The sequence below is a fragment of the Haliotis cracherodii genome, unplaced genomic scaffold, assembly GCF_022045235.1.
Source record: "Haliotis cracherodii isolate W230 unplaced genomic scaffold, xgHalCrac1.p SCAF_25, whole genome shotgun sequence".
NCBI lineage: Eukaryota > Metazoa > Mollusca > Gastropoda > Lepetellida > Haliotidae > Haliotis > Haliotis cracherodii.
Window position 1 is genome coordinate 8,232,232 of NW_027266281.1, and position 12,847 is coordinate 8,245,078.

A 12,847-nucleotide genomic window follows, 5' to 3' on the forward strand; every position below is an offset into this window, starting at 1 on the left:
TGTGTTTCGGAAATTAGCTCTGTTGTACACATGCTGCAAAAGCTTCATTGGGTATTTACGCGTGCTGTTTTCAAACAAGTTTTCCATTTACTGCATGTGTTTCTGTTAATTGAAAGTAATTGGGTTTGTCTTAGTTGCCATCCTGGCTCAGTTGCAGCCAGCCTCAGTTGCCACAAGCCTCAGTTGCCACAAGCCTCAGTTGCCATCCTGTCTCAGTTCCAACCTGCCTGAGTTGCTGGCAGACACCAGCCTCAGTTGCCACAAGCCACAAAAAAAAGTATATATATTACAACAACCTGGTCTGATAACTAGTCCACCTGGAAAGTATGCACTCACGTATCCTAAAGGACTCTTCATTAAGTAGAGATTTCTTATGATTGCGGAATGGATTTTGTTGCTGTTATTTACATTCAAGTCATCAACACATCAGGGTCCCTCCACGTTGTAATTTCGACCGTGGAGGGAATCCCATAAAGGGGTGTTGACAACGACCTGAATGACCTCAGAGGCCTTAGTTGCCACCAGCCTAGGTTGCCATCCTGTCTCAGTTCCAACCTGCCTGAGTTGCTGGCAGACACCAGCCTCAGTTGCCACAAACCACAAGAGAGCCTCGGTTACCACCTGCCTCAGTTGTCGTCAGCCTCATTTATCACTTGCCTCAGTTGCAGCCAGCCACCAGACTCCAGCCTCAGTTGGCACAAGCCTCAGCTTGCACTGGTCTCAGTTGCTACCTGCCTCAATTGCCACCAGCCTCAGTTACCACAAGCTTCAGTTGGCACTGGCCTCAGTTTGAACCGGCCTCAGTTGCCACCAGAGCCTCAGCTTGCACTGGTCTCAGTTGCCACCCACCTTAATTTCCACCAGTTGAAAGTACACATGCTCTGCAAATTCTGCAATCTATGGAAATCTGCAAGGCAATCGCCATGTTGTTTATGAACCAAATGTTGATTTTGTTCCACGATTGATTGGACCATGCTTAGTCTCGTTAGTCCAGCCTAAATACAACTCCACAATTCTAGCCTAGATTGGCAAGGGTGGAAAGTGGACTTTTAAATTCGGGAAGATGGATACATTGTCCTATCACAAAAGTGAACAAAATATTTCATGAATCTGCGCATCTCCCACAAAAGGAAAAGATTACAACTGAACATGCTGGTGTTTTCAGGATCTGGTTTTGTATGTAACGATCATCCACGTCCAAGCCCCTGATGGTGTCCATGTGTACCTCCTGATGACTCGGCAGCTCTGAGTTGTTGAGGGGTGTTTCATGTTTCATGGCTCATACTCCTACTTGAAACACCCGCTAACACCTTCTAGTTGAACGACGACTCAGTTTTATTCGAAAACATCTTCTCTGCATCTCCCTGAGGCAAGGGAGTTCAGTGAATTTAAAAGTCCAGTTTCCTCCTTTGCAGAACTAGGCTGGAATTATGGAGTTGTATTCTGGCTGGATTAAGGAGTCTATGCATTGTCCAATCAAAATTGTGGAATGAAATCAAATTTGGGATAATAAACAACATGGCAACTGCCGTGCAGATTTTAGTCGATTGAAGGATTTGCAGATGTTTTCTAAATGTTTTCATCCTAATTAATCAAGGTGTTCAAGTGATTTGATGTGCTTTACTAGGTAAGACCCATTTTATTCCAATAAAGATCTTGATTATCAATCAGATCGTCTGGACTGGTTGCCGTTATTTTGTTTAAAGAAGTGGCAAGTGAAAGGAGAGGTGGAATCTGACTGGTCAATAGGAGGGACATAACTCGTAACTGCAACGGGCGGTGCCACGATCGAGCCACTTGACGTTTATATTCAGTTAACTCACTTTCCTCGGGAAGATGCAATGTATCTGGTCGAAAATAACGTGACACTGTCTATATCGACACTTACTCGGATTACTTGATCACGGGACCCGTGAAGATTCCGAGTAGAATAGGTCTTAAGCAACCCATGCTTGCTGTAAAAGGCAACTATGCTTGTCGTAAAAGGTGACTAACGGGATCGGGTGGTCAGGCTCGCTGACTTGGTTGATGCATGTCATCGGTCCCATTTGCGTGGGGGGGCGGTCGGGTAGCCTAGTGGTTAAAGCGTTCGCTAGACACGCCGAAGACCCGGGTTCGATTCCCGACATGGGTACAATGTGTGAAACCCATTTCTGGTGTCCCCCGCCATGATATTGCTGGAATATTGCTAAAAGCGGCGTAAAATCAAACTCACTCACTCCCATTTGCGTGGATTGATGCTCATGATATTAATCACTGGATTGTCTGGTCCAGACTCAATTATTTACAGACCACTGTCATATAGCTGGAATATTGCTGAGTGCGGCGTTAAACAACAAAGCAATCAGTCTCTTTCGCTGCTGGACTGTTGATGGTGAGACCAATGGCCTGTTGACTGTGTTAACTGGCTACTGAGACTTGAGACTGAGACTTGTGTCAGACTCGGTTATCAAAGTAGTCTGAATTCATCAAGTGAACACGTTTTTTTATTCTTGCTTCTTGTGTTCAGAAAACATCTTTTGTCAGGAATTGGAAATTCTCACTCATTGAAATGAGTGTGTCACTTGTATGTATATCATGTTACATTTGGTTGAATGGTCAAAATATTTCAGTTACTATTCTTGATACTCAGAGTTTAAGACGGATTTACCTAATCTTGTGCAGTGCTGTGGTAGGATGTTGGCATTATCAGGTCACCACTGAGATAGATGTTGAACAGAACTACAGAGCTCCAGATAAGCTTTTGGTGTTGTGGGTATTTTACCCATGCATTTTAAAATCATTGGGTATCAGTAATTCTACCTGCGTATTCAAATTTCTGTTACCCACTAGTTTTTACACATGTGGGTATTTAAGTTAAATATTTAAAAACACTATTCATCTAGTCCCTGCAAACTGGTGTCATGTGGGTTCGAGAGCTTTATAGGACTCAAAAATACCACGATACTTCCACAAGAAAGTGTGATGGCAAATGATCATGATGTAACTGTCATCGTGGATTTTGGCAAGGTTGACGGAATGCCCCTTTATAATTTCAAAATAAGTTGCTGATTTGCTAATCGAATACGCAGGGTTACTTCACAATATTTTGATGATACGCACATGTTTTATTTTTGTAGCGTATCTGTAATGTTCGTTGCGTATTTGATACGCTTGGATTATATTTTACTGTGTATTTCTGCATTTCTGATGCGTATTTCACGCAGATACGCAGCTTATCTGGAGCTCTGTAACTAAGTGACAAGGTGGGTTTCAGACAGCACTTCCTCGAAGATTAAAAGGTATGAGACTCAGTTGTTAGGAAGAGTCTTTCTGCAACTGTCTTAAGAACTACAAGACCTCCTACCTGTCTTTTACTTTGCAGAACACTCCTTTCGTCAATTCTATTCTACTTATTTGTTCAACAGCCTCCATGGTCTAGTGGATAGAGCGTCTGCCTGGAGAGAGCGGATGGTCGGGGATTCGAACCCCAGCTGTGTCATACCAAAAGACATTAAAATATGGTACCCTATGGTAAAATAAGGACTGGTGGGCTCTGAGTCAGTATACTGTGTCTGAGAGTGGGTATTCATGTTAAACTGCTGCATGGTGTCTCAGTGGGGAAGCACTATAAATCGGCATCAGTCCGGACTAGTACAAGCAGCCACACAAACACACTCACGTACATGCACATCGCTATATAAGTGCAATAATCTTGGACGTGACGTTAAATCCCATTTCACCTCACCTCACCTCACCTCACCTCACCTCACCTCACCTCACCTCACTTCACCCAACTCTGTGTGATTGTCACACTGATGACCATGTTGGAATTGTTGGTAATACAATGGCTGATGCTGCTTTAAGATTCGGCGTTAGTCCGGACTTGTACAAGCAGGCACACACGGGCACACACTCGTGCAAAAGCCTTGAAGCAACATTAAACCCCATTTCACCTCACCTAATTAATTGTTCCTGTGTGCATGCAATGCCATGTGTATGTTTACAGCTACCTTTGCCACAGCTGCACACTGTACCTGTCTCCGCTCTTGCCAGGGGGAGGTGGCTGCACACTGTACCTGTCTCCGCTCTTATGAGGGGGGAGGTGTCTGCACACTGTACCTGTCTCGCTCTTGACAGGGGGAGGTGTCTGCACACTGTACCTGTCTCGCTCTTGACAGGGGGAGGTGTCTGCACACAGTACCTGTCTCCGCTCTTGCCAGGGGGAGTTGTCTGCACTCTGTACCTGTCTCAGCTCTTGCCAGAGGGGGAGGTGGCTGCACACTGTACCTGTCTCTGCTCTTGCCAGGGGGGAGGTGTCTGCACACTGTACCTGTCTCCGCTCTTGCCAGGGGGGAGGTGTCTGCACACTGTACCTGTCTCTGCTCTTGCCAGGGGGGAGGTGTCTGCACACTGTACCTGTCTCCGCTCTTGCCAGGGGGGGGGGGGGGAGGTGTCTGCACTCTGTACCTGTCTCTGCTCTTGCCAGGGGGAGGTGGCTGCACACTGTACCTGTCTCCGCTCTTGCCAGGGGGAGGTGGCTGCACACTGTACCTGTCTCTGCTCTTGCCAGGGGGGAGGTGTCTGCACACTGTACCTGTCTCCGCTCTTGCCAGGGGGGGAGGTGGCTGCACACTGTACCTGTGTCTGCTCTTGCCAGGGGGGAGGTGTCTGCACACTGTACCTGTCTCCGCTCTTGCCAGGGGGGGAGGTGTCTGCACACTGTACCTGTCTCTGCTCTTGCCAGGGGGGAGGTGTCTGCACACTGTACCTGTCTCCGCTCTTGCCAGTGGGGGGAGGTGTCTGCACACTGTATTTATAACAACTTAGTAATATAGCAAATTATCCATTGGGGCAAGGATATTGGTACAAACATTTTCATTAATTCTCACTGCGCCAGTCAGCATGGATTAGCAATGATACTGTTTTGTAATTCCATTATCCTATTGTTTTTATTATTTGCGAAGCGTCCGATAGCAATGCCACGTCATATCAACGCATCGTTGCATATGATTAATGACGTCATCCGTTGTTTATGACACGTAGGTTCTCCTATGTGCTATTTGTCATTTTTCACAGAAAATATTCAGTCCTGTTCCAATAATCTTTTAAATGTTTCGGTGAAGATAATTAAGACATGACTACATACATGCACGTTTAACTGTCCCATCTCTGGATTTATAGAGAAGAAATGTATCTTTCTCTCCAACAGACATTTCCTCCGAATATCAATGGACTAGTTTTGGACTCTGATTCTTTCATCCATGATGGACTGGAGTGTGTCCAATAGCCATGCTGCTCCCATCTCTGTGTGACCGCCTCCGTGGTCAAGTGGTAGTGCGTCCGCCCAGAGAGCGGAAGGTCCGGGGTTCGATCCCCGACCGCGTTATACCTAAAGATGTTAAAAGATGGTACTTGTTGTTACCCTGTCTGGCGCTCGGCATTAAGGGGCTAAAACAAGGACTGGTCGGCTCAGAGTCAGTATACTGTGTCTGAATGGGGTATTCATGTTAAACTGCGGCATGGTATCTCAGTGAGCTAGCACTATAAATCGGCATGAGTCTGGACTAGTACAAGCAGCCACACAAACACACACACGTACATGCACGTCGCTATATAAGTGCAATAATCTTGAACGCGATGTTAAATCCCATTTCACCTCACCTCACCTCACCTCACCTCACCTCACCTCACCTCACCCAACTCTTTGTGATTGTCACACTGATGACCATGTTGGAATTGTTAGCAACACAATGGCTGATGCTGCTGCTAAGGCAGCTCTCAACAAATCTGTGACTTCTTATCCCATACAGTGATTATAAACCTGTCATTAGATCTTACATCAGAGATCTTGGTTATACCTACTTGGGTACTGATTTGAAGAGGTCATATTAAGACGATGTCGTATTGGCCATTCTAGATATACATGTACTCATGAATATTTATTAAAGGTGAGGATCGTCCATTTTGTATCCCTTGTGATGAAAGAATCACAGTCAAGCATGTCCTGCTTGACTACATTGAATTTTTCATAAGGGATAAATATTTCAAAGTTTCATGTATCAAGAATCTTTTTTATCAGGTAAATAGTCATTTAATTATTTATTTTTTTAAAGGAAATCAAATTAATTCATAAATTTTGATTGTTATGTTTTGTAAATAAATCAATAACTTGTATAATTGGTGGAATTAATCAATTACTGAGGTTGTTAATGGCTATATCCTCGAAGGGGATTAAAGTAGTGTAAAATTATTGTCCCCCTGAGAGGGTATGTAAGACCACATCTTTCTAAGTATGTTTATATCTGCCCTTTTTTCATCGTAGTATATATGTTCGTTTTATCTGGCTAAATTTGTCTTTAATCACCAACACATGAAGGGATGATGTAAATCCTGCTGGGGTCCATGCAGGTAGCAAAAGTACTGTAAGTCCCCATGGACCCTAGCATGGTGATCTACCTTCAGCCACTGGCGATCTGTAGCCCTTTTTTATATTGTACCGTTACTTATAGTGATATCTTTTTATAGTTGTATGCTAGTTTTAATATTAATCTGTGATATTCTAGTAATTTTACTGTCCATCGATAGGTTTTAATTTAGTTAAAATATATGTATAAAAAAGTATAATTTCTCGTCACGATGTGGCTGAAATATTGCCGATGTGACGTAAAGCTTTAACTCACTCACTCACTCCAACACGACAATCAGTATTCTTATAGTCAGCACGTTGTATCACCTAGGTTAGTATAGGAGTGGGTTAAATGAGACTTCCATGTTGTGTTACGGTCTATTCCAAAACCGAGGGGCCAGTGCGGTAGCCTAGTGGTTAAAGTGTTCGCTCGTCACGCTGAAGACGAGGGGTCCATTCCCTTAATAATGGGTACAATGTGTGAAGCCCATTTCTGGTGTCCCCCTCAGTCATATTGCTGAAAATTGCGAAAAAAGCGTCGTAAAATACAACTCACTTACTACTTCTAAACCAGCTTATGAAATTTATTACAGCCTTTCTCAGGATCAATACATACAGGCATAGTTAATGGCAACGTTAATGTTTGGAATTTTACTGTATGATTTGGGAATCCAAAGCCACACTGATAAAAGTTGAGTGTTTATAGCTGTGAGAGTACACATAGGTTTCTGCCATGTTTCAAATTCAGTCTGCATTTGTCATATTAATTATTCCCCCGTTTACGAAGTAAATCGGGGGTATATAGCGTTCCGTCCGTCCTTCCGTCTGAGCTTTTGTATGGCCCATAACTTTTTAACCATGCATCCTAGCTTCACTAAACTTGCTACACACATTAACCACAATGAGTACTTGTGCCTTTTGCTAGTTTGAAGATTCTGAATTTTTTAATTTTTGCTGTTTCCATGGACACATTAAGAAACTTACACTTTTAGGGTGGGTGTTTTGTACGGCCCATAACTTTTTAACCATGTACCCTAGCTTCACCAAACTTGCTACACACATTTACCACAATGAGTACTTGTGCCTTTTTCTAGTTTGAAGATTCTGATTTTTTTTATTTTGCCATTTCCATGGAATCATGGTGAAACATAAATTTTGGGTAGAGTTTTTGTACGATCCATGTTTACAATATTATGTATCCTAGCTTCAGCAGACTTGAGACATTAACCACTATGATTGTTTTTTTATCTTTTATAAGATTCTGAAAGTTTTCTCTTTTTGCTGTTTTCATGGAAACATGATGGAATTTAGAAATTTTGATGACTGGTTTTGTATAGCTAATATATTTTCAAAAATTGTTTCCACACATGTAGATCATCATCAGTATCTGTGCTTTGTGATAGTTTGAATTTATTAATTCTTTACCATATTTGTTAAGGCTAGATGGAAATTATTATTTTATTGATTTTCTTATATGATATTGTTCCATCTTTTATGTGTTTTGATATCAACATTGTCACTGGAACTCAATGTTAGTTTTTGAAACATTGAAGTTAAAATCAGTTAGAAATATGTAATATTTCATTAATTAAAAAAGTATTTACTATTTGTTGTTGACCAGAGGGGGTTAGCGGGGTATGTGAGCTTTGCTCACTTCTTTCTTGTTTTGAAAATCTATTTCGGCCTGTCACGAGAATGGATATATACAGATGTGGTTGAGCCATGCTGCTCTGGATGTATTCATTTGATACCTTCTAAACAAGCCTCGCATTCTTCAAAGTATGAGTATAGACACTTACACCGAGTTTCAATCGTTCAACATATCTGGGTCACATTTTGCCTCTGTCATTGCAAGTTCCAGTGACATTAATGACAATACTAATGTATTTCATATCCATAGCAATACATTCACACACACATTAAGTATTTAATAAGTATAACAGTTTTAACTTGAGGTAACAGCCTAGCAATGTGGCTAAAGTGTTTGCTGGGTTGGGTTCCGATCGTCACGTGTCACTGCCTTTGTGGTCCAGTGGATAGTCTATCCAGAGAGCAGATGGGCAGGGTTCGATTCCTGGTCACGTCATACCAAATGATGTTAAAAGATTATACTTGTTGTTACCGTGCCTTGAGCTCGGCAATAAGCTTGAACGACATTATACCCCATTCCACCTCAACTTCTCACATGTCACAATGTCTGCTGACCTTATATTCTTGAATAGTGCTGAAAGCAGTCAAATTCCACAAGCCCGTGTTAAATATTTTTATAGTTCTTGTCATGTGTCAAATATTGTCTTCATTGTCTGAGTGATGGTATACTATCATTTGTCACCGGGGCATAAAATCTACCCTTGTGTAAAGGTCAAGTGACTGCACCGCTCCCCGGCTATATTTTCGACACCGCTTCGCCAAGTCCAGCAGTCGTCGTTCAGTGTCACTGCATTCTGTGGTAGAGAATAAGTGACCCAACTATTTCATTCTCTTGTGATCTAATGGCACACTCTCAAGGGTAGAATAGGTCTTCAGCAACCCATGCTTGCCGTAAAAGGTGACTATGCTTGTTGTAAGAGGCGACTAACGGGATCGGGTGATCAGGCTCGCTGACTTGGTTGATGCATGTCATCGATCCCAATTGCATAGATTGGTGCGCATGATGTCAATCACTGGATTGTCTGATCCAGGCTCGATTATTTACAGACAATCGTGATATAGCTGAAATATTGCAGAGTGCAAACAAACAAACTAACAAATAGCACACTCATACCATATATTGACTTGGTGTTTGTTATCTCCTGTATATTGAAAATGTTTTTGTAACTATGATTTTCAAACATAAGGGGAATTTACACTCTGATATTTCTCATGTATTTATGATCATTGTTGCCTCCCCGATAAACTTATACAATTTATTACATATATATATAATGCATACATAGATCAAATGTTAATGTTTTGGAATTTTAGTATAATTGGGAATTCAAAGCCTCACTGATAAAAGTTTAGTGTTTATAGCTGTGAGGGGTACACATCAGTTTCTGCCATGTTTAAAAATTCAGTCTGCATTTGTCATATTAATTTTGAAACTCTATTTTGGCCTGTCACGAGAATGGATATATACAGATGTGGTTGAGCCATGCTGCTCTGGATGTATTCATTTGATACCTTCTAAAAAGCCTGTCATTCTTAAAGGCATCAGTACAGTCAAGTCAGTGTTTCAATCGTTCAACATATCTGGGTCACATTTTGCCTCTGTCATTGCAAATTCCAGTGACAATAATCACAATACTAATGTATTTCATATTGATAGCCATAAATTCACACATGCATGAAGTATTCAATAAGTACTCGGTACAACAGTTTTAACTTGAGGTAACAGCCTAGCATTGTGGCTAAATGGTTTGCTGGGTTGGGTTCCATTCGTCACGTGTCACTGTCTTCATGGTCTAGTGGATAGAGTGTCTATCCGGAGAGCGGATGTTCGGGGTTTGATTCCCTGGTCGCGTCATACCAAATTTCATTAAAAGATAACACTTGTTGTAACCCTGCCTGGTGCTCAGCATTAAGGGTCTAAAACAAGGACTGGTTTTCATTTTAAACTGCGTGGATTGATGATCATGATGTCAATCACTGGATTTTTCTGGTCCAGACTCTTTATTTACAGACAATCGTCATACAGCAGAAATATTGCAGAGTGCAGCATTCAACAACAAACAACAAACATCAAGTCAATACATGAGTGTGCCATTAGTTTGTTTATCTCCTGTATGTTCACTACCTTATTCATATTTTGAAAATCTTTTCGTAACTATGATTTTCAAACATTAGGGGAATCAATATGTACACTCCGATATTTCTCATGTATTTTTTATCGTTGTTGCCTCCCAAATAATTGTACGCAGCTTATTGTAATCTTTAATGATATCATTGGATAGCTCATGTTCAGTGCTTTATTTTGATACTTACATCATTAGTATGGACAGGGTAGTTTGTTATCCGTGTTTTCCCGGTGATAAGAAACACGTTGGTTAAGTGCCTCAGACTAGTGTATTCCCCGGCAGTCAGGGAGAGACTTACATCATTAGTATGGACATGGTAGTTTGTTATCCGTGTTTTCCGGTGTTAAGAAACACGATGGTTAAGTGCCTCAGACTATTGTATTCCCCGGCAGTGAAGGAGAGACTTACCTCTCTCAGGTCTGCGCCCTCTATATATATCTACTTTTTTTCAAGATCTTGTGTCTTTATCCCCCAGGATATGATAAGTTTGTTGTTGTTGTGTTGTCAAAGTGTTGTTTTCGCTACCCTCATTTTGTTACTGTAATCCAGTTGCTTGGCTCAGCCGCTTGTGTATTTGCTCTGATTTAATTAATCAGATCTTTGTTAGCGCAGATTTGGCTCATTTCATCATTGTTATTGTCGTCTATTGGTACAATTAGTTGTTAGTAGTAAACCTGTGAAGCTGTTACCACATTTTCATTATTACCTTTTCTTGTTTAATCACAACCCTAGCCCGCCTCTGTGGTCTAGTGGTAGAGCGTCCGCCCAGAGAGCGGAAGGTCCGGGGTTCGATCCCCGGCCGCGTCATACCAAAAGACGTTAAAAGATGGTACTTGTTGTTACCTTGTCTGGCGCTCGGCATTAAGGCGCTAAAACAAGGACTGGTCGGCTCGGCGTCAGTATACTGTGTCTGAGTGGGGCATTCATGTTAAACTGCGGCATGGTATCTCAGTGAGCTAGCACTATAAATCGGCATCAGTCCGGACTAGTACAAGCAGCAACTCAAACACACACACGTACATGCACGTCGCTATAAAAGTGCAATAATCTTGGACGCAACGTTAAACCCCATTTCACCTCACCTTAATGACACCCCTGATCATTGGAGCACTTAAGAACAAATTATTGTTTAATTGATTACTTGATGCTTTCCCTCAAAACGTTTGTAAATGAGTTTTGAATAAAGTTTTATAGTAATACGCTTTATCATGTTGTCAACTTGTCACCTTCTTCTTTGATAGGCATTAGAAGTTGGAGTACTAAGTAAGGATCAGAATTTATGAATTGAACAATTTCTTTATTACAATTAAGAGCGACGTTTCGGTGTAGGTTCTAACACCATTATCAAGCAAGTGAACCTTCACCGAAACGTCGCTCTTAAATTGTAATAAAGAAGTTGTTCATGCATAAATTCTTGTCCTTACTTAACCTGTCACCTGCTTGTAAGAACCACGGAGGTGCTGACTGGTTTCCCTGGTGATGAATGCGTGCGATCTGCATCACTTCAGGCTTTCATCCCACATGAAGTTGATACCCCGTGATATATAACTGAATGGTTGGTTGTTTTTTTGTTTAACGCCGCACTCAGCAATATTCCAGCTATATGACGGCGGTCTGTAAATAATCGAGTCTGGACCAGACAATCCAGTGATTGATATCATGAGCATCAATCAACGCATTTGGGATTGATGACATGCATCAACCAAGGCAGCGAGCCTGACCACCCGATCCCGTTAGTCGCCTTTTACGGCAAGCATGGGTTGCTGAAGACCTATTCTACCCCGGAATCTTCAGGGGTCAGAGAGATCGTGGGTGGGGATGTATGATATGACTGAAATGTTCAAAATGGCGTCAACTTCCTCAGTGGGGTCTCTGACTGCAATGGAGATTGGTTTTTTCACTTTTAAAAACAAATGTAAAGCTCAATACACCAAATTCCTTTCCTTCATACAACAAAATAGGGGTCCTACTATTTAAAGTCCGGGAACACAGGAAAAGGAAACGTCCAGGAGGTTTGATCAGTCAGTCAACAAAACATGTCTTTCTCAGTTTGGTAAGATCGTGAGAATATCAACTGGCGTACAAATAAATAGAACACACAGCAAAATAAAAACAAACAAAAATGATTACAAGTAACCATGGTAGCAAGGTACAAAATATTAAATAGGCCATGAAGGTTTTTTTTATCCAAAATCGGACATAACGGTAATTACAGAAACATTTTTTTTAAACATGTTTCTATTGTTATTTGTGATACGTACGACGATGTTATATTATAACTCACTCCGTTACTATGTCACGTACGCATCCCAAGTATAGTTGAAGTAATGGCGTAGTGAGTGAGTTGGGTTTAACGCCGCTTTTAACATTATTCCAGTTATATCACGGCGTGTTAGCTTAATGTGGGAGGAAAGCTCGAAGTGATGCAGGTCTCAGACGTTTTACCACTTCGGTGAAACCCACGAGCACGGGTATGGTGCTGACAAACCTAGAAACATAATTGGGGTCAACCGGGATTCGAAACCGCAATCATAGGTTTCTGGCGTGCCCAAGGGACGCAACTCTGCACAGCGAATCGCGGCGCCTTAGACGACTGGGCCACCCGTGCCCCCAGTAATGGCGTAGGAAGGTCACAGGCTGACCATATGGGATCGAACATAAGACCTAAGTCTTATTGTAGGTG